A 24,525-nucleotide genomic window follows, 5' to 3' on the forward strand; every position below is an offset into this window, starting at 1 on the left:
GTAATTTCAGGAGAAAAGGGTAAGTTGATTACACTGACTCCAGTACATGACTGGTACTTATTTCATTGACCCTGAAAGAATGAAAGGCATAGTTGACCTCAGTGGAATTTGAACTCAGAGCATAAAGATTTTGTCAGATGTGGTTATGTTTCTGCCAGCTTGCCTTACTATTATTATTATTATTATTATTATTATTATTATTATTGCTGTTGTCTTTAATAGTTTCATGCAAGTTCCTACTGCATCACCAGACTCACCTCCATGTTCTTGCTGTGTATTTGTGCTCTTGGTCTTTGTTTATTTCATTGGTTTTTGCTTGTTTTTGGTGCTATTCTAATATTCAAGTAGTGTCACTTGTGGTGTGTATATGCATACATATATATATATATATATATATATATATATATATATATATGATATCATCATTTCATGTTTATCTTCCATGCTGGCATGGATTATGTACGTATGTATATTTTGATTGTTGTCGTGTGTTTAAATGTCAGTGTGTATAATATTTAATGTGTGTAGTGTTAGTGGATTTCAGCTGCGTAAAATGTGGGTTGTGTGAATTGTTGGTTTGATGGTGTCTATTATTATTATTTTTGGTAGCTGCAGCTGGCCATATCAGTGGGACACTGGATGCGTGTCTTACAGTAGCATATGTGTTTATCTTCTGAGTCCAAATTTTGCTGGGGTTAATTCTTAACATGTAATACCAGTAATGTACTGGGGAGGGGGGAACTATACCACTCATTCCAAAATATCTGGTCAGACACCAATCTATACTCGATACAACAGCCAACTGGTTACAGTGCAGGGGCAAATAATGGGTTGTGAATTTGTAGCTTTATGCTGCCTACATTTAACCAGGGGCATTTAAATATATAAATAAATAAAATATAAATATTAATCATAAAAAAGAAAATATTCCACCTTCCATATATGGCCATGCTAGCCATTTACATTGGTTGGAGCCAAGCTGACCATGGCTATTAAATAATACTGCAGAGTGAGGCTGAAGTTGTAAACTTTATGGACAATGTACTTGTCCACTTAGATTTTGGACATTATATAATTATTCTTTAACACTGTCAGTGACATTATATAATTATTCTTTAGCACTGTCAGTGCTATTCTGGTTAAAGAATAATAAATTTTTACTCTAGCAAATGTATTGAGTAGTCTTCAGTTTAATGTAAAATTGTTTTTATTATAAAAACCAAATGTGTGTGTGCTCAGTCTTTGCTGCTCAATTCAGGAACTGGACCCAATTCTTGAGACCATATTTTGCTTTGGAAGAAAAGTGTATTAGCTTTAGTAATGCTGCTCTGTGTGTGTGTATACGCACAGACAAAGAAGAGCAGATAGGTTCTACTTAGTAGTAGTAGTACTACTACTACTATTACTGTTTGCTCTAATATGAGAATTCAATGAAAGTTATTTGTTGAGCAAAAGTTTATTGTTCAAAGTGGACAGTTCAATACCTGCCAGTGGTCAGTAATTTCGTCCCCAGTAACAGGAATATATCCTCATCATCACCATCATCTTCATACTACATCTACTTTTTACTGCTGGCATGGATTAAACAGGTCCTCACGGCCCTCATCATCTAACACACACACACGCATACAAGTGCACACGGCAACAGAGGAAACTGGTCAACTTTGTTGCATGTGGGTTACTGTGTAAACTGCAGATGGCTTATTGTGCCACCTTCGTGGCACAATACAGTGGCACAGTCTGTAGAGAGATGCTGCCAGATGAAAGCATCTTCTGTGCTCTGAATCTGTTCTTCTTTGGGAGTTGTTGTTCATGTAGATGGGTTGCCTGTTGGAGGACTTATGGAATCTATGTCTTGCCTGTATGGTCCATATCTGGTATATATGCATGTATGCTTAGGAGTACAACACTTAATGTTCTGGGTTCAAATCCCAGAGACCAACTTTATGTTTTATCCTCAAAGAGTCCAAACAATAAAGTAGCAATCAAGTACCAGGGTTAATTTGATTTAATCACTCCCCACCCTGGGCCTATGTAAGGAATTATTATTTATTATTATTATTTTTACATCAAGATGGTGGATTGGTGAATTTATCAGAAATTGAAAAGAAATGCAACATTGTATTTTCTCTGGTTCTTTACTTACTGAGTTCAAATCTCAGTTAACTTTGCTTTTCATCCCTCCAGGGTCAATAAAGTAAAATACCTCCCCTCAAAGTTACTGGCCTTGTTCCCAAATTACAAAACTATTATTATTATTATTATTATTATTATTATTAATTATTATATAGACCCTCTATTGGCTGTATTTTGTCTTACAGTCTGTTCTCTATGGCTGTGCCCTATTATATCTACAAAGGAATGATGAACATTTATATAAATATATCTTGTAATGATTCTGTATTGAAACAATCATAATAACAACTTTGCTGTTTGTGTAAGATGCCGTTGAACCTTATTTGTGTGTTGTTGTTGTTGTGTTACTTGTGATAACGAGTCTTATATTAGTTTGCATTGCAATGCCTCATTATGAATATATTGTCAGGAACAGGACATAACTGTCTGTCTAATTATCTGCACACACACACACACTCACATGGAGATTTTCTTATACAAGACGTACATACATAGACACATATTTACACATACTGGAAACCCTTTAAGAACAAACATACACATGCCATCTCTCTCTGTCTCACATATATATGTGTGTGTGTGTGTGTGTGTGTATGATATATTATGTGATATATATATATGATATGTGTGTGATATATATGTATGTGATATATATATATGTATGTGATATATATATATATATATATGTATATGATATACTAGCAGTATCGCCCGGCGTTGCTCGGGTTTGTAAGGGAAATAACTATAAAGCATTTTTAGAGAGTTATAGCCAAAAAATAGCAAAGAAATGGGAAAAAAAATGATGGTAAATTTTTTTTGATAGTTAAAAAGGTCGAGTTGCGTCCCCTAGACCATCTGTGGTTTGTCGACCCCAATTCGAATTTATCGATCTTTTTTAGAACTGGGGGAACTTTTCAAAATTTTCGCTGCGTTAGTTTTGAATTATGACATTGGGCTATGTGTGTGTCAAGTTTCATCAGAATCGGTTGAAAGCCGTGGTCAGAGTGAGGGTACAAGCAAACAGACACACAGAAACACGCACAGACAAACTGCCGTTTATATAGAGAGAGATATGTATATGATATGTATATGATATATATGTATATGATATATATATATATATGTATATGATATATATATATATAGTATATGATATATATATATATATATATATGTATATGATATATAATATATATATATGTATATGATATATATATATATATATATGTATATGATATATATATATATATATATGTATATGACATATATATATGTATATGATATATATATATATGAGATATATATATATATGATATATATGATATATATATATATATATATATATCTATATATATATATATATATATATATATATATATGATATATATATATATGATATATATATGTATATGATATATATATGTATATGATATATATATGTATATGATATATATATGTATATGATATATATATGTATATGATATATATATATGTATATGATATATATGTATATGATATATATGTATATATATATATATGTATATGATATATATGTATATATATATATATGTATATGATATATATGTATATATATATATATGTATATGATATATATATATATGTATATGTATATGATATATATATGTATATGATATATATATATATGTATATGTATATGATATATATATATGTATATGATATGTATATATGTATATGATATATATGTATATGTATATGATATATGTATATGTATATGATATATATGATTGATTGATTCTAGTTTCAGCTTATGAGCTGTGGCCATGCTGGGGCATGATATGTATATGATATGTATATGATATGTATATGATATATATATGTATATGATATATATGTATATGATATATATATGTATATAATATATATATATATATGCATATGATATATATATATATAGATGTATGTATGTGATAGATATATATATATATACATGTATATATATATATATATATGATATATATACATGTATATACATATATGATATATACATGTATATATATATATATGATATATATACATGTATATATATATATGATATATATACATGTATATACATATATGATATATATACATGTATATATATATATATGATATATATACATGTATATATATATATATGATATATATACATGTATATATATATATATGATATATATACATGTATATATATATATATATGATATATATACATGTATATATATATATATATGATATATATACATGTATATATATATATATATGATATATATACATGTATATATATATTGTGATATAGATATATGTGATATATATATATATATGATATATATACATGTATATATATATTGTGTTATAGATATATGTGATATATATATACATGTATATACATATTGTGAAATATATATATATAAAACTATAGAAAAAAGCTACAGAAAATAATATATAGTAATATATGTATAAAAGATGGAAGGAACAAGCTTTAATTACAACAAATGTTGCTGTGCAATGAAACAAACATTTGTGATTTGTGATTAAAACCTGTTCATTCCATCTTCTTGTTTTATAAGTCTTTATATAAATTTTGTATACACTAACTTGTATATCCAGTAAAAGGGATAATCCTATTGTATGATGGCATGTGTTAGCTGATAAGCTCATGTGTATTTCAAAGCTTCTTTATGGTTATTGCTTTGATGATATTAAATATATATGAACACATCTTCATTCATTAATGATGATACTGTGTCTATAAATATACTTGCCAAAGCAAGAGTATATATCTTTACAGAAGATGTGACTCTCAGACATTGTACTGACAGAAAATGTGACATGTCTTGAAACCTTGACAGTTCAAATTCTGGCAAAGTATGGCCAACCAAAACGTCAATCAACCTCATTATAGATGTACGGTGAGATTGTATAATTTCTGAATAGCAGAGTTATTAATTAAATGTGAGGTTTGATTATGAGGTATAGTTTTTAATTAAAGTTTTAAATTTGAAATTTAGAACACCTTTACTAATGGTTTTTATAATGAGCTTAACAACTATACCTCCACCACCACCATCATCATGACCATCGTTAATGTTCATTTTTCTGTGCTTGCATGGGTCAGATGGAATATTTTTTTCTGGTTGGATGACCTTCGTGTCAACTCTCACCTTGTTTCCCCAAACCCAGAGAAGGTTTTTCAGGGAAGACAAAAAATGAACAGCATCACTTGTATGACGCTGATGCTCATTTACAGCCATCAAGAAAAGGTTAGATGCACACACATACACACACCATGCAACAGGTTTCTTTTCAGTTTCTGCCTACCAAATCCAGCCACGAGTCTTTGGTTGGCCAGGGACCATCGTAAAAGACACTTGCCAAAGCTGTTGAGAACCCAAGATCACATGGCTGAGGAGCATGCCTCTTAAAGTACATTAGTTGCACCTGTGCCTCTGTGTGTGTGTGTGTGTGTGTGTGTGTGTGTGTGTGTGTATGTGTGCATGCATGTCTGTGTGTCTGCAAACAATACTCAAATATTTGTTGTCTCTACCTGGATGTGATATGAAACCTGTATACAAAGGAATACACAAATGTGTGTGGTCATGGCTGAACGTTATATCAATGGTACCTAAATTATATTAAGCAAACCTAAATTATTCAAGATGCTTTATGTATATCTTTATTGTCACAGCAGTATATGTTTATATATATATATATATGTTTATATATAATGTATATGTTAATATATAATTAATCTTAGTACATTGTTAATGTTGTTGTTATTGAAAACGTCAAAATGGTGACATGTTGGAAGTGTTCCATGATGTTTTGTATCAAAGAAAATCAGTGACTTTTTTTTCAGTACCAGTTTCCGTTGTTGTTTAAATTTGAAAGCTTGTTATTATTTTCGAATAAAATTGCTTGCTTCTTGTTAATCTTGTTTGTTTTAATGAGAAGAGAGAGAGGGAGAGAGAGAAACAGCAATTGAGGGTGAGGAGGGATTTCGGTATTTGGTAAGGTGTTGCTACTTTACATTGGGTTCCTTGTCAGGGCTCTTAACTCAGTACACTTGGCTGATGGCAGGTACCACACAGTCGTATAATTCTTGGCTTCTTTTCTTGAACATGCCATTGACTTGCAACCCTGCATTCAATTTCTGGTGTGTGTGTGTGTGGGGGGGGGGCGCTATGATCTCCTACCGGGATTTTTTTTTTTTTCTTTTCCCAGAGAAATTATTCTAAAATAGAGGATCAACCACTTTTTCTGTATTGAGACTCTCTTAGACATCTTTTCAGAAATCAATATTTAGGTGAGGCTGTAATCTTACGATACACCTAACTCGCCTGAAATGCTTCAAATCATATTGGTCTTCTTTTTTATCATAAATTGCATCTGTATCAAAAATATGTTTATATAATGAATTGATATTCTTTTGCTTACGTTCTTGATGACTGATTGGAACCATTGTTAATGAGTTTCTTCTGCTTAATGATGTTTAAGTTGAAAGTAACGCCAAGAAATTCATGTTGCACATATTTGTAGAAATGGTTATTTTTTACTCTTCAGACCACACACACTGTACTAAAATATTCTTGGTCCAAATGTTATTACTATGAGAATCATATTCTGATGTTTTATTTGATCTACACCAATTTAATATATACCAATATTTTGTTACAGATATTTTATGAAATCCCGCTAAAATATCGACTAGATAACTTGTCAATACATCGTCTGTTCATTGAAATTTAGCCATGAAAAGATGGAGGTCGAAATTAAGATGCTGATAAGTCTTATTCTGTGTTTATGTAGTGTATGGTCATTAGCAAATTGTACTAGGGTTAACCCATCGTCTCGATATACACCTCTAAATGTAAATTCTTTATGGCATCTAAGATGTAGACGCTGCCAAGAAAAGCCGATTGTCCAGTGTTAAGTGGTCCCAACTAATCTATGGGTTAAGCTGGAGTTGGGCCATGATATGAATTGTCATGACATCCGCTACATAGGAATATCAGCACCTGTTTTAAAACAGTGGGCATATGTGTGTGTAAAAATACAGTGACGAAATGTCTTCCTTTCGGTAAGAAAGATAAATGTAATATGGAATACTATTATTGAACATTTTTGTCTTCAGAAAAATTATAGTATTTCTATGTTTAAAATTTATATAGTTTTTGTAACATAATGTATGTCTAAAATCTATTTTGCGTTTCTAATATACTTTTAAAACACAGCGATGCTCTGAAATAATTGTATTGATGTTATAACCCTTTGACATGCTGAAGGTCACTGTTTAATAAGTTTGGTTGCATGGCGTTCCATAATGTTTTGGTTTGATAAAATACTTCAGATTTCTCTACACCAGAACACAAATATGTGTTGATTGCTTTATGAAGCGATCGTTTAATTAGCATTTCACACCTGCCTGATCAAAATTCCATATTACTTCGGCACCAGTAAAGGAAATGACACAACTATTGTCTAGTCGAAAAAAATTCGGTTAAAAATTAAAAAAAAATATTAAGAATAAGAATCATTTAGTACTATGAATATATTTGAAGCTAACCTCAACCATATTTCAAGCAGCAGGAAACGGTGTGGTTGTGCGAGGGCATGGCACAAATTGAGTCAGCTAAAATGATTTGATGTTTGTCATGTCCCACCCCACGGACAAATTTACCTCTCAATCTCTAAGTCCAGTCGATTTTGGTTCCGTTTACCTTAACCGGATCTCTTCTATGTACAGTGGCGTCTGATTGATGGAGAAGCTAAATGGCCACTTGTTGCAACTGTTGTTAGTGTTTCAACGTCCACTTTTCCACGAAATTCATTGGGAGTAGCTTCTTACGGCCGGATCCCGTTCCTGTCACCAACTCTTGTTTCCACTTAAGGTAATATTTTCTCGATGGTCAGACGTTTTTCATAAGAAACTGGAAGGGATTAACATTACGAAAATGTTGTCAAGACAACGGGACACATAATCGCGCGTACATGATTACATTCATGCACAAATATATATAAAGGGTGCGGTAAATAAATTGTCTAAATTACGCAAAAATGAAAATAATAGCTAACATCTCATTTTAACAGATATATTTACCAAAATTACATAAAAATATCTTAAAATACTAGAAAGTAAATTTATTCAATAAATTGCAGCTATTCTGGATGGTCTCCTTGTTTAAGTTGGTGAATGCTGCCATAATCCTTGCCTTCAGCTCATCCTTGGTGTTACAAGGAGGTTTCTTGGTCTCTCGCTCAACCGCGCCCCACACCTAATAATCAAGGGTGTTGCAGTCTGGGGAGTTAGCTGGCCAGATGTTAGGGGTGGTGTGGTTGCAGAAATTGTCTGACAGCCATGACTGGGTTCTGCTTATGTGGCATGGTGCAGAGTCCTGTTATCAGACATAGGGTCGTCCAGCAGCCACCCACTTGACCCAGGGCAGTACTACCTCCTCCAGGCACTTGATGTAGGCCTCTGTGTTGAGTGTGAGGTTGTGTGAGAAGATGAATGGAAGCATAATGTCGCCATCATTAGTGATCACTCCAAACACCATGATGTTGATTGGATGTTTGATTTTTATCATACTTAGTACATGTTTTGGGGGACATGATAAGCCAATGGGTATTCTGTGTGTTCACCATCTGATCCTGGAGGAAATTTTTTTCTTCTGAGAAAAACCAAAGCATGTTCCATCGGAGGGGATGCTTGAGTTTGTTCAAAAGCTTCGAAGCGCGGTCTTTCCTTTTGCCCTCATTGGCGTGTGATAAAAATTGCCCCTTCTTCATCTTGTATGAGGAATACCGAATGTGTTATTTTCATTTAAAACTTCGAGGCTCAACACTACATAAACACTCGCCAGTTACTCAACGCTCCTGCCGCTTATAATAAAGCTCAGTTCCCTTTCTGTTCCATATTTTATCCTGAAAGAAAGAATGATGGCAACACCAAGTAGTCGGGGCTGTTGTTACTGTAATTCTCGGATCCCCTCTGTGTATTGATTCTGGTACTAATTCCTTAGATTATGGTTTGTGACCAACTCAGTTGATATTACGATACTTTGGCTGTACCACATCAGCGCCGTTCTTTTCCGTTACTAACCGATCAATACTTTATTTATTATCCACCTCCCCACCAATACTTTATTTATTTTCTCGTATATTCAGGACAGCAGGAACTAAGAAAACAAATATTTGTAGCCCCCTGTGCTGCGCCTTCTCTTTCAGCTGGGCCTATTTCTAGGGGAAAAATTCTAATTAAAATTATTCTATAAATATATTCTGATACGTTCAAAAATAGCAGCAACTTTCTGTTGTCGAATTTGAGAAAAAAAAAAGAATCTTGAACAGGGAATTTCTTTTACGTATTTCTTTTCTTTTTTTTTGTGTCTGATTCGGGAAACAGAAGTAAAATAATCTGTTCTAATGATGCCAAACACCCTTCGGTCTTTATTTGGCCCACTGGCTAAAGGAATATGACATTAAGTACAAGACTGGTGGTTACAGAACTCAGTAGTAAGAACTTGGCCTAAAATTTTGAACAGTTTCTCATTTTTGCTCCGTACTAAAAAAAAAAAAGATGACGGAAAGAATAGAAAGAATTTGAGGAATTTTTTCAATGTTAATGAAAGAAGGAAGATGGAATAACAGATCAAGGGGCCAAATAGGTTTGAGTTGTGCTCCTTAAATTTTGATTCGAAACCACATCCAGGTCAACATTAAAATTCTTTTCTACAGAAATAGAATAATTAAGTAATGGCATTGATTTATCGATTATACATGCTCGTCCCCCTCTCCCTACAACTGTGGACTTGTGTCTATAATACGGATCAATAATGAAGAGAGCATATAGTAGGGGCATCGATCTCGGTGCTTAACTGGTACTTATTTTTATTGACGCCGCAGAGATGAAAGGCAAAGTCAACCTCGGCGGAATTTGAACTCAGAAGGTAAAGATGGACGAAATGCCGCTAAGTATTTCTCCCGGCGTGCTAACGATTCTATCAGCTTGCCACCTTAATAATGATGAGGAGGAGGAGGAGGAGGACAATAGTAAATGCTTTGATGCAGTACCAGGCAGTGGCTTCTGATTTTAACTGATTTGAAGTGTTATCATGTACATTGTTTTGTCTTGGTATAAAAGATGGTCTACAGCAAATATTCTGCTCAATGCCACCGATTTGCTTGTCAGTTGTTTGACCTTAACCAGTTGAGCAAGTTCCTTGGGGGCTGACGATATGTGCATCTCTGATCACGAGCAGAAGTAGTGCGGGAACATCATAGCCATGTGTTGAGAGGGATTCTTCGGGGTTTGAATAATTCACCTTTGGAAAGATGGTTGTTTTATTCAGTATCCTTAAAACGAATCTTATTCAGGGACCGTTTGGGTGGGATGGGCTAGGTCATGCAAGTTCATACGCTGTTTATCTTGATATGAGATCCCCATGCCTCGCACATGTGGTTGTGATGCATGTGCCTGGGGTACCCTTATCAGACGGGTAGTCACGATGGGTGTATTGGGCTTCGTGTATTTTACCCCAGTGTCACTTTGATGGCATGCTCTGCTCTCCCACTCAATAATAATAATAATAATAATAACAATCAGGAAAGTATTAGATAGCTGAAAAGGACGAATAACATGGTACCGCAGACTTCAGGTAGTTAACCCGCAACGCATGCAAGACTCCGGGGGCTCCAACAAAACCTGTGATAAAGAGATGATAATGATAATAATGATGATAACAACAACAACAACAATAATAATAATAATAACAGGAAAGTAGGCTGAATGGAAAAAACAATATCAGGACAATGAACCCATTGGCTGTTTCCTTGATGTGACATGGTGCAGATGTTGTTAGGTGGACAAAGAACGAGCTTGAGGAAATGGACAGGAAAACCAGAAAATTGATGACAATTAACAAGGAACTACACCCCAAAAGCGATACTGACAGACTGTATGTGCCTAGGAAGAGGAGTGAAAGAGGCCTCATAGGATGTAAGTTCTGAGTTATAAACGAGAAGAACAGTCTGGGATGGTACATCAAACAGCAGAGTGACTCCTTGCTTGCTGCTGTTAGAATTAACACTACAATACCTACGGAAAATGTGATGAAACCACAAACATTTAAGAAACAAGATGAAGAAGAAAGAGCAAACAATTGGAAAATGAAATCACTGCACGAGTAATACCTCAGAGAATTCAAAGGATAAAAACAAGATCAACTCTTGGAGAAGGCTAAGGAAAAGTGATCTGAAAGGGTGCACTGAGGCATTGATATGCAACGCCCAGGAACAAGCTCTAAGAACTAATTACACCAAGTTCCAAATAGATAAGAGGAGTGAATCACCCCTTTATAGGAAGTACGGTAGTAGAAACGAAACAATCTCACATATTGTGGGTGAGTGTAACAACCAGCTGGACCAAAAAGCACTACAAAAGGAGGCACGATAGACATGGCTAAGCTCGTCCACTAGAGGCTATGTGAAAAGTACGGCCTGAACAGAGTACGAAAATGGTACGAACATGAACCAGAAGACACTGAGAACAAGGAACATAAGATACTGTGGGGTTTTTCAATACAATGTGACTCGGAGATCATAGATATTGCAATACCTGGAGATGCACACATAAGTGAAAAAAACCCAGAAAAGACTGATAAGTACAGACTACTAAAAGATAAAATTACAAGAACGTGGACTATGAGGAGAGAGTGTGTCATTCCAGTTGTTGTAAGGAACTCAAAGCACTAACAACCAAGTTAGAGAAATATATCAGAGAAATCAGAATTGACATGAGAGCAGAGCAAGCCCAAAACAACTGCTCTGCTGGGGGACAGCTAGGATTTTTGAAGATTGGTACTTGGATGTTGAATGTCTTCTACGATAGTTAACAACCAAGTATCCAAGCTTGTGTGTAGAAAGGGACCCTGTGAGAGCTCTGGTAGCAGGCTGCTGTCCGCTCTCACAGAATCTACCAGAGCAAACAAGACCAATTGCTCTGAGAAGTAAAACAACAACAACAACAGCAACAACAACAACAACAACAACAATAATAAAACTGATAAAAACCCAGAAGATAAGCAACTGTCAATATTTACAAACGGCACAATTACGAAAACTAAATCATTGCAAAACCTATAAAAGAAAAAAAAAAAACAAATTCAACGGTGTAAATATCAATGTGTGTATGTGTGTGTGTGTGTGTGTGCATATAATTTTTTTCCATCAGCAATAAAAATAGAACAAGGTGAATTGGTTCTTTCCAAGGTCACCAAACCTATTGATCACTGTGATAGTAAACTCGTATTTGACCTCTGTTGTAAGGAGTGCACGGTCCTTCTGCTTTTTGATCGCACAAGAATGCGAAACCCCATCACTGAACTCCTTGTCACCAGCAGCTGAATCTATTTACAGACTGGTGGCATTTGGCTGTGTCTCCATGAAGCTGCTTCTCGTCTTCGTACTGTCTAGCCCCAGCCATCACGTATTTAAGATCATCTCAAGTATAAGGCAAAAGTCGAGGCTAAACAACATCTAATATCACAGTAGGAGGAGAAAAGCTGGCAGACTTAACCAAATTCTGCAGCAGCTAATAACGACGATGATGACAGTTACACTGATGCAATGTCTACAAAGGTTGGCCGCAATGATACAGGCCATGGCGGTATTGGTGCTAACTAACGATAATCACTGCTGCTGTAATGGTAAGGTTGAAGTAATTGTGACTGTAATAATGGCAGAGTCGACAATAGTGGCAGAGACAACAACCGTCTCTACATCTGTCACAATTCAGGGCTCAACACTAATAATTTTAATGTAGCACAAATAAGTCTTACGAGGTAAAAAGGAAAACTACAACAATACACCAAATCGCTTGACTTATGATTAATCTGGAAGCGTGTACCCCAGGAGGGAACCAGCTTGGGATTGAAAAGTCATCGACTGGCACACACTCTTCTCTGAATACGAACCTGGATAGTCACTTGAACGGAAACTGCCCCAACTCGAGCCCCCCAAGCCCACCACCACAGCCACCACAAAATTTAAAGTGTAAGAGGATCAAATGGACCCGAGAAGAGTATACAGAAGTAATATACACCTATTACTATGCATTAGGTAGGTCATCTGAAGAGAAACACACAGCACACTCCTGTCAAATATGGAGGACATAAAATCAAGGCAGCAGACTATATTTGGACGAATGTAAGTTAGTGAATGTTAGGAGGGATACCTTTATAGATAAGAGACTCACAGATAGTGAAATAACCGCAATCATGTAAGCAGCAAAAAATGATAACGCATTTCCTGAAGAACAGAGAGAGTCTATGATAGAAATGAAGCAGAAAATCGTGAATAAATTTGCAAGACATGCCAATATGCATGATAGAGAACCACTTCATAAACTTCCAAATACAATTCAAAGTAAAAAAACAAATTAAAATTGTCAACTATGTAACAAAAGAAATCATGCAAGAACTAAAACCTGATCTCACAGAGTTAAATGAAATTATTTTCGCATCTGATAAAATAATTGAAACCAGTTGTATGTCTCCGAAAATACAAAGAAATACAAACATGGGAAGAATTCCAAACTGAAGAAGTAAAATCGAAAAAGAGATTGAAATAATGAGAGGTGACATATCAATATTAAATGAACTAACGATGTAAGATCCAGAAAAGGAATAAAGACGAAGAGAAAATTTAAATTCTCTCCAAGAGAAGAACTGCTTTCAACAAAAGAAACTCTGCAACAAAAAGTCCAATCAAAATCTCAAAGAATACGAAGATTTGAGAAGCGAGACAAGTTTTACAAGCAAAAAAAAAAGAAGCTGTTTACATCCAATTCGAAAACATTCTACAGAGAAAGATGGAAGGGGAAAATAACCGTTGAAGAATCCCATTTCCATGGAAGAAGTTGAAAGTTTTGAGAAAAATATTTGGAGTGATGAAAAGACATTCAATGAACATGCAGACTGGATTAGACACACAGAAGGATCCTACCAAAATTTACCAGAACAAGCATGAGAAGACATTACAATGGCAGATTTAAGGATGACACTCATGAAGACTCGTTAGTGGAAGTCCCCTGGTAAAGATAAAGTACCAAATTTCTAGCTCGCAGCTCTCTCATGCGCATACGAATAGTTCAGCTATTCAATGATTGGTTAGGCAGTAGTATTGCTTACCTACTTCCAAAGAACAATGAAACCAATTTTCCCCCAAACTATCGGCCCATAACGTATAAAATTTTAACATTCATCCTCGTGGAGAAAACATACAAATTTATGGAACAAAAATGGCATTCAGCATGCAAGCATGAAAGAGTAGATCAGAAAGAAAATTTACAGGAAAGTTCGAGCAGTCCTAAAATCCAAGTTAAATGCACACAGTAAGGTGTTAGCTATAAATTCCTGCTGTTTTTTTTTACAGTTTCAATGCGTTGAACGGGAATATGAGCGAAACGAGGAAGATTGACAGGAAAATCCACAAGCTACTGACTTGCAATACTATGCACCACCCAAAGGCAGACGCAGATCATCTTTACATTCTCAGAGTCCAAGGAGGCCGAGGCTTGATCCAGTTTGAAACCTCTTACAAAACCATCACAATTGGACTGGCAAAATATTTTGAAACATCTAACGACCGGATGCTAAAACTCGTTAAAACCACGAGAGACGTAAGAAGCTTCATTCTGTCTTGAAGGAGAGCAAAACGTTTGCTAGTGAGTTTATGCATAATATCCAGATAGGAGAGCATGATGAAAGTGTGGAAACTGTTGTTGCAAAGAAGGTGAAATCAATGGCAAAGGAAAAAGCGTTTAAAAAATTAGCTGATAGGTGGAAACAGGAATCTCTGCATGGCAAATATGTGACCCGTAGCAAACAAGTTGCTGTAGATCAGAAGAACAACCATCAGTGGCTACGGAGTTCAGACTAAGGGCAGAGAGCAAAGGCTTTATCTTAGTTGCTCAAGATCAGAGCTTATTGACCCACAACTACCAAATCAACGTGATAAAAACTGGAGTAAGCCCAAATTGCCAGTTCTGCAACGATGAGATTGAAACAGTGGACCCCCTAATCTCTGGGTGGAAGGTTTTAGCACCGTAGAATATAAATCAAGACATGAGAGGGTTGGCCAATGCCTACACAAGATAATATGTTGGCATTATAACACTGAAACTGTTGACAAATGGTACAAACACCACACTGAGTCTGTAACTGAGGGAGAAAGCGTAACGATTCTTTGAGACTTTCTTGTACATACAGACCGGACAATCAAAGCTAATAAACCAGACATTGTTGTAAAACACCAAAGCAATAAAATCTGTTTATTGATTGACATGAGCAGGTCCTGTGATTATAATATCTCGGCAAAAGAAATTGATGAGCTCAGAAAATACAAAGATTTGCTGATTGAAATCGAAAAACTATGGCATCTCAAGACAGTTACAATACCAGTGATTGTAGGAGCACTTGGAATGATCAAAACGGGAGCAGAAAATTATTTAAGAATGATCCCTATCTTACCATCCACGCAGGAAGTGAAAAAGATTGTCTTAACTGGTAACTGGTAACTGGTCACACGTATTGAGAAGAGCATCTTCGCTGTGAATTGCCTTTCTCTCTTCCTCTTTATTTTCTTTGTTTCTTTTTTTTTCTTCCTTTTTTGCTTTTTCTTTCTGTCTTTCTTCTCATTTTTTTCTATCACATGACTTTGTAAATGAATAATCTGGTGTGTTTATTTTAATGAGCTATCAATGCATATAATGAGTTTCTTTGCCTTAGGTTTCGGGAAGACACCCGACAAGAAATGGAAACAAAATTATAAGATAATAATGATAATAATAATAATAATAATAATAATAATAATAATAATAATAATAATGATGATGATGATGATGATGATGATGATGATGATGATGATGATGATGATGATGATGATGATGATGATGTGATGATGATGATGATGATGATGATGATGATGATGATGATAATAATAATAATAATAATAATAATAATAATAATAACGATGATGATGATGATAATAATAATAATAATAATAATTAATATTATTATTATTATTATTATTATTATGGATTTACCAAAGAAATAGATATGAAATTTGGATTAGAAAAATACGCCAAAGTAACCCTGAAAAGAGGAAAATTAGTTAAGAGTAGCAACATCACACTAGATAAAACCAATGAAATAAAAGAATTAGACCAAAGCCAAACTTACAAATAATTAGGAATCCATGAACTAGATAAGACACAACACACACAAATGAAAGAGAAAATAAAAAAAGAATATTATAGACGAGTTAGATCAATACTAAAAACAGAGCTCAATGCTAAAAACAAGATAATAGGTATTAACACTTTAGCCGTCCCAGTTATAAGTTACAGCTACAATATCCTTAACTGGACACTAAATGAACTAACCAAAATAGATAGGAAAACAAGAAAAATAATGACAGGATCTAGGATGCATCACCCAAAATCTGACATAGGAAGGCTATATATACAACGTAAAGAAAGTGGTAGAGGCCTTATACAGCTGGAAAACTACTATAAAATAACCATCACAGGACTGCAAAAATATCTACTTCAGAAGGAAAGAAAACTGATACAAATAGCGGCAAAACAAAAAATTGTTCTCAGTATTTAAGGAAGCTGACAAATACAAACAAGAAATCATACCACCTAACAAATATGAAGAAGAAGAAGAAGAAGAAGAAGAAGAAGAAGAAGAAGAAGAAGAAGAAGAAGAAGAAGAAGAAGAAGAAGAAGAAGAAGAAAAGCTATGAAACAAATGAAATCAAAACTTAAACTAGAACAGCAACGGACCATGATAAAACGATGGCAAAAAAAGCCCCTTCATGGCAAGTACTGGACTAAACTAAATGCAAAAGAAATAGACAAAGAAAGATCCCAGCAGTGGTTGAGAAGCTCAGGACTCAAAGCAGAGACAGAGAGATTTTTAACTCGAATGTGGAATCTAAAAACAGAAACAATTCCTATCATAGTAGGTGCATTAGGCATGATAAAAAAATATTCAGACAAATACATAACAAAAACACCAGGACTTACAAACACATATAACATACAGAAAATTGCACTACTAGGCACTGCACACATCCTACGCAGAACACTTTCAATACAGTAACCATCAGAGCATCACAACAAATCACAGCACATACCCAAGGCACACAGAGCTGCGCTCGGTAGTGAAATGAAAGCACGTTATAAAAATAAAACTACTGAATGAAAATGATAATAATAATAATAATAATATAATAATAATAATAATAATAATATAATAATAATAATAATAATAATAATAATAATAATAATAATAATTATAATAATAATAATAAATGGGCAACTGGAAGGCCCTGGGGCTAGATGGAGTTGATGGTTACTGGATCAAAAGATTTGGTGAATGTCATGCACGAATAGCTGCGCAACTCAACACTTTGTTAAATGCCGATCAAGGGGAACACCAGAGTGGTTGACATTAGGTAGGACGGTGGTGTGCCTGAAAAACATCGAAAAAGGCAATATGGTAGACAATTACAGGCCGATATCCTGTTTGCCACTTATGTGGAAGTTATTGACTGGAATACTCGCAGAGTCAATGTACGAACATCTGGGAAAAAATGGATTCCCGCCACATGAGCAGAAGGGTTGCAAGCATAAGTGCAGAGGTACCAAGGATCAACTCCTGATAGATAAAAGTCGAAATTAAACGGACGGAATAAGATTGAAGCTATCAACATCTGGGCGGTTTCACATCTTATATATGGAGCAGGGGTGATCGCATGGACAGTAGACGAACTAAACAACTTAGACAGAAAGACAAGGAAGTTTCTAACTAGATATGGGTCACTCCACCCAAAAAGTGACACAGACAGATTTTATGTACCAAGAAAAAGAGGGGAAGAGGACTGATTGGATGTGAACACAGCATTAGAACAGAAGAAAACAACATAGCATGGTATGTAAAAAATGCTACAGATCCACTGTTATTGGAAGTAAGAAGATCAGCCTGTGTAGGATGAAAGATTGCAAAGATAAAGCACTATACAAGAAATTTAAAATGAATGAAACTGAAAATAGGTGGGTAAAGAAAAGAATGCATGAACAATTTCATAGGGATGTTGAATATAGGACAGACAGAGAAAAAGATGTCTATGGATGACTAAAAGTGATTTAAAACTGGAAAAATATGCAAATCGTTCTTCTCGGCACTTTACGATCGCACCATCTTCAGTAACGCTTTCTTCCTTGGTCACAAGATGTCTTACATACAATATGAAATAATTGCCAATTATATTGGGGTGTGGATAATGAAGGTGGGACAGGAGAATAACTTAATAAAGTGTATCAAAACAGGTCGAACATTTAGAATACAGAGAAATGGGAACCTCAGAGGAAAGGGTGAGCTGTCGCTTTTCACTTCGTATCAGAGGACACCAAGCATTTTGGCCACTCTTTGGACTGACCATTGGTCACAGACCAGAAGAAATGATATTCTGTATTATTACAGTGTTAATAGGACATTAAGCTTGAACTCTTCAGGATCATATTAAGAAATATGTTAACGAAAATGAGAACAATAGCGGAGGGGTGGGGTGGGGGAAAGAGATGAAACGTGTTGAAAGGTCATGAGTAAAAGGTCATATGACCTTGCACTCAAATGAAAAGTAAAGATATCATATAAATATTTCAACTCTGTATTAAATTATGTTGGAGCAGTGGTTAGTATAATTGCTCGTGGCCTGGTACCTTATTCCCTGAGTTCAAATCATAATCAATCCACTTTTGTTTTTCTTCCTTCTGGAGCCAATGAAATAGGTTCTAGTTAAGGGTCATTTTAATTAACTGGTGACCTTCACCTTGGAAGATCATGCTAATTAATTAATATCTTGTTCTACCAGTCCTGCTGTTAACCACCTTAATTATGATAATGAGTCCCAACGAAGGCACTAAAATGTAATTTTTCGGAACAAGAACCCAAACTGATAAAGAAAAATTCCTGCATTTGGCTGGTCCCGGTTTTAGTTACCTCCCAGCAGGATTCGAACTCAGAAGCTGCGCGGCACCGAACCAAACTGTTTTAAATAATATTACATGTAACTCCAGTCAAAAGTGTTAGGTAACTCCCTCTTTCGTTTGTATGTGTATGTGTGTGTGTGTTTGTTTGTGTGTGTGCGTGTGTGTTTGTGTGTGTGTGTGTGTGTGTGAGAGTGTGTTGTGTGTGTGTGTGTGTGTGTGTGTTGTCGTGCGCGCGAGTGTATGGAAAATAATGATAGACACAAGTTTCACCACTACGGTTGTTTAGAGTCTTGCAATAGGTGTTCCAAATGCTTTGAATGCTCAACCACAACAGATTCTCAGGGAACACTCCATGACATATATATATATATATATATATATATATATATATATATATATATGGTCTTTCCTTTATGTCTGATGCCTATGCAGTCATCTGAAGAGAGGTGTTTCTTTCAAATTGATGTAATGTTCTCATTAATTGATTAATTAAATGGAACCACTTGAAACAGCCGTAAGGAATCGACACCTTTACATCTTGGTTACTTTTCAAGCAGCTCCATTTAATTGAACAATGCAATCATTACATCAATTTAAATGCAGGGCTATCCTCAGCTGCATAAATAAATAGAATTTTTAATCAGTTGGACACATTAATCAAGGTATCTTTTTACGTCATTCAAGAAATTGAAATTTTTACCATTAAGACTATTCTGCAGAGACCTGAATAAGTGGAAATCCGAAGGAGCAATATCTGGTGAATATGGAGGGTGGGATAACACATCCCAGCCGAGCTGCAGCAATTTTTGTCTGGTTCCCCAAAAACGTGCAGTCTTGCATTATCATGTTGGAAAACAACACCCTTCCTGTTGGCCAATTCTGGACGTTTCTCTTAAATTGCTGCTTTTAACTCGTCCAGTCGTGTGCAGTATATATATATATATATATATATATATAATTTTAATAATTATTACCTTTGAAGGTTATTTTTTCCATGCTGGCCACTTGGTAATTTCGTTGTTTTATTTTAAATTAACGATCTTATCCTTATATATATATATATATATACACCGGAATAATACGGTATATCATTATTAATAGTTTAGTCTTAAAAAGTGAGAAAAAGTATATATTGCCACGATATTCCGGTTTACCGGACGCCCCTTCGCACCTGATGGTCCCTCTAATTACAATAGCCGCGCATCATGTCGTTTGATTTTTTTTTTAGATACAAGTACACTGTATCTTGTATCTCTTATTCCTGCTTTCAGTCACAGCTTGCAAATTAGTAGAGCGACTAACAACGCTTTTTAAATCATCGTTACATTTGATCATACACAATGTTTATTTCAACAGAATAATTTTTAAGGTCGTGAGCCAATTTCATTGAAATTAGGTTACTTGCTGGTCCCTCCCTCCCTCTCCGTCTCTCTTAGTCTCTCTCTCTCTCTCATTTTTATAGTATAGATTACTGTATCTAGTGGTAATACAAACTAAGTATTTCAAAACCATGATTATTTTTAATTTCTGCTCAATCTCCCGTTGGTGGTACGTGCATATTAGATGCAATGCAGATTTTTGGTAGTTTTTTTTTTTTGGGGGGGGGGGGGGGAAACTGCGACCAGTAGCTATCCCTAGTAGTTTGTTGAGTGTTGTGTTTTTCACAGCGTGTTATTGAAATCCTAAGATGCCGCCCAAATGCCCTACACCATCTAAAGCTTCTGTCAGTGAACCTAAGCGCCAGAGAAAGGTTATGACGCTCCATGAAAAGGCACAACTGCTGGATATGTTTCGGTAAGGTAAAAGTTATGCTGCAGTTGGTCGCTATTGTGTTGTCAACGAAAGCACCACAGGCTACATAAAGAAGAACGAGGTGTTGATCAGGACTAGCGTAGCAGTAAGTTTCTGTGAATGTGCCAAAAAGATAACGATAGTGAGAAATAAGTACTTCGGCGGGATGGAATCTGCCTTGGCAATGGAATCTTCCTTAGCATTGTGGATCAGTAACAATAAGTGACTGCAAGAAGAAAAACATACCCTTGAGCGGTAACATCATCCACGAGAAAACGCGGAAATTATACCAGCAGTTCGACAGAGCGGACGGAGCAGAAGGCACTGAAGAACTGCAATCAAGACCATTGACAGCGCCAGAGCCGGAAGATTTTCACACCAGCAAAGGATGGTCCGCGAACCCAAAGGCCTTCAAAGATAAGAATAAAAATCCGCTGCCTGTCCACTGGATGAACAACCCCAAGGCCTGGATCACCAAAAGTCTAATTTTGAATTGGTTCCACCACTGCTTCATCCACCAAGCCAAGGAATACCTCTAAAATGTTTGCATGGAATTCAAGGTGTTGCTTGTTATGGATAATGCTGGTGGTCACTCTTTGGATTTGAATCACGAAGGAGTTCGAGTTCCTCCCTACCAACGCCACCTCCCTCATCCAGCCTATGGATCAAGGCGTGATCCGTGCCTTCAAGACACTTTACACTCGGAACTCTCTCCAACACTTAGTGGACGCAATTGATTCGGACGAGAATTTCAAGTTAAATGAGTAACATAACGATCGTCACGTGCCTTGAAGGTAAAAAGCAGTTTTGGGAAATCAGCGACCACCATTACAATCTCCACCGCTATTTTCAAGCCCCCCCCCCCAATGAAACGTAATTTAAAAACAGTAGCGAAATATTGTTTAATTTTTTTCATTAACCGCATCCCTCCATAAATCCTAAAATTTCGGCTTTTTTTTTTACAAATTTTGTTTTAATGCGAAAAGGTGTTTGATAATGATGATTTAACTGTTGTTTCTAGCACACCACACGACCATCGGTTGCCTTATTCATTTCTTTGTCTCCCTGACATGTATCTCCAATATTTTTCTCTCAATAAACGCATTTTCTGGAATTATAATGTTGCTGGCATGTAAGCAACAATAATTTGTAATTTAATTTTTTAAGCCTCAACTCTGCATCAGGCAACTGTGTGTGTGTGTGTGTGTATGTGTAAGAAGAAACATATTTACAAACAAAAAAGTATGCTATTAACGCAATAACGTATCATTTCCCTTTTTTAAATTACTCTGTCACCCTAATGAAATGCCTCATACATCTCATGCATACACACATACGCCGACAAATACACAGACATTCAGCGTGAGGGATATACTTTTATATAGAGAGAGAAAGTGTGAAGAAAACGTATAGAGAGGGGTAAAGCAAAAATGAAAGAGAAAGAGAGAGAGAGCGAGAGAGAGAGAAGAGAGAGAGAGAGAGAGAGAGAGAGAGAGAGAGAGAGAGAGAGAGAGAGAGAGAGAGAGAGAGAGAGAGAGAGAGAGAGAGAGAGAGAGAAAGAGCTCTTTTCTGTTGCTGTCATATATTTCGAAATTTTAAAATTAAGTGAAAATTTTCAGGTTTTGGTATATTGACGTACTTTTTCACGCTGAATCCATGTTTGTGATTCATTTATTCCAGACCAAAAATAAAAAAAAAGAAAGAAAATTAGAAATATGTTACAGAGGCTTAAAGTTTGGTAATTTTCATCCAATGAGAAAACAGGGTTTGCGCGTAATAGTTGTCATAAAACGAAAGTAAACATTAGGTGATGAGATTTTAAACAAAACGAAAGCTATGAGAGTTAATACATATAGAAAGCGAGTGAGTGTCAAAGAGAATGGTAAATAACAGAGAGAGATACACTGGTGGGGAAAGATAGAGTGGAAGAGTTGTCGATCTAAAAGTAAGTCATTTCTCGTAGCAAGTTACGTTTTTCTATTATTGTTTTCGTACGAATTTTCTTTGAGACGCAGATTTCGAAAATCAAGTTCGTTTTTCTCGAGGATATACCTTCAGAGACTTTCTGGGCTAAACACACACACACTCGCATTTATACCGTTGAAGATATATATATCATATTGTATCATATTATATTGCATTATATATTTGCAGCACAAATATTGGCGGAGTCCCAAACACCAACTCTCTGCCAAAGATTGATGTGTCAACAAACGAGTAACTCATGTAAATTTCCAATTGCAAAAGCAACAGAACCAACTGACCCCCTATTGTTAACATTTTTGTCATTGGTGCCTTTTCTTTAACAGACCATCGACATTATAGAGATGTTTTATCTGATGACTAGTCAGTGTTTGTACGCAGCTTACATGAACGGATGTAGACATTTACGCCACTCAGCTTTAACTACAGGATGCGACGACGACGAAGACGATGGTCGTGACCCAGCTTGAGCGAACTTGCTGCAAGAATGTACGATACTCACGACTCTTGTCGTTGCTGAAACACGACATTTCTCATGGACACACACCAACTGATTCACTTGGTATAAATATCTCTTTTCTTTCTCTCGTCGCCAGAACCGTCATTTATGTCTACGTTACACATTTCATATTAATAGACAAAACACCAAGTCACGTTGTTAAGCGATATTGCTGGTTGGTTTGCCTCTTTCTGTCACACTAGGAAGAGAAACTATGTGAGAGGAGTGTGTGTGAGAGGGGGTGGCAAAGAGAGAGAGAGAGAGAGAGAAATAAATAAATAAATAAATAAATAAATAAATAAAGAAAGAAAGAAAGAAAGAAAGAAAGAAAGAAAGGAAAAGGAAAGTAAAATTATATCCAGGAGGGGAATTGTTGGAGATGTAAGATGAAATGACTGCATCGAGCTTGTTGGGTGTGTCTGCGCTCAGAGTTCAAGTATTGCCCAGTTCAACTTTCGCGTTCATCCTTCTGGGTTCGATAAAATAAAATCACCAATGGAGGCCGGTGGATTGTTAAAGGTTCAGGCGAGATAACATTGTGGAATTTATTCCGACTATTTTTGGAACGGTGGAACTCGAAGCAGATACAGTTATAAATAACAGCGTGTAAGTATTAAGTTTAAAACTCTTTGAATAGAAAAAAATTGAATGCTGCCCGTCTGACTCGAACCAACATCTTCTGGAAACATAACAAATGTTCTACTATTGATAACCATCGAGTTTTTCTATCCCAATGTTTGCATGCCATTATTTATAGCTGTAGCTGCTTCGAGTTTCACCGTTCAAAAGAAAAAAAAAGAATATATGTATATGTATGTATATGAGTGTGTCTGAATGTATGAAGCAATGAGCAAATAAGGGACGACAACACGGGTGAGATAAGTTTTAAAGATGTTGTATTTTGATTGAACTCCTGTTCTTCATCAGACCAAACAGAACGGGGAAAGATATAATGAAAGAGGAAAACTGGCAGGAAAGGGAAAAAAAACAGACCCTTATATATTCTTTTCTACGCTAGGCACAAGACCCGAAATTTTGAGGA

General features: G+C 35.6%; 1 long non-coding RNA gene across 1 annotated transcript in view; it reads right to left on the reverse strand.

Moving 5' to 3' along the window:
• Positions 1-2,474: 2,474 nt before the first annotated feature.
• LOC118763814 overlaps positions 2,475-24,525 on the reverse strand; it is a 28,643-nt gene continuing 6,592 nt past the window's right edge. Inside the window, exons 2-3 of the long non-coding RNA XR_004999563.1 lie at positions 6,717-6,724; positions 2,475-2,591 (exon numbers count right to left, since the gene is read on the reverse strand). This is a non-coding gene — a long non-coding RNA (uncharacterized LOC118763814). The remainder of the gene's footprint in view (positions 2,592-6,716; positions 6,725-24,525) is intronic.

Source organism: Octopus sinensis, linkage group LG1 (genome assembly GCF_006345805.1).
Source record: "Octopus sinensis linkage group LG1, ASM634580v1, whole genome shotgun sequence".
Taxonomy (NCBI): Eukaryota; Metazoa; Mollusca; class Cephalopoda; order Octopoda; family Octopodidae; genus Octopus; species Octopus sinensis.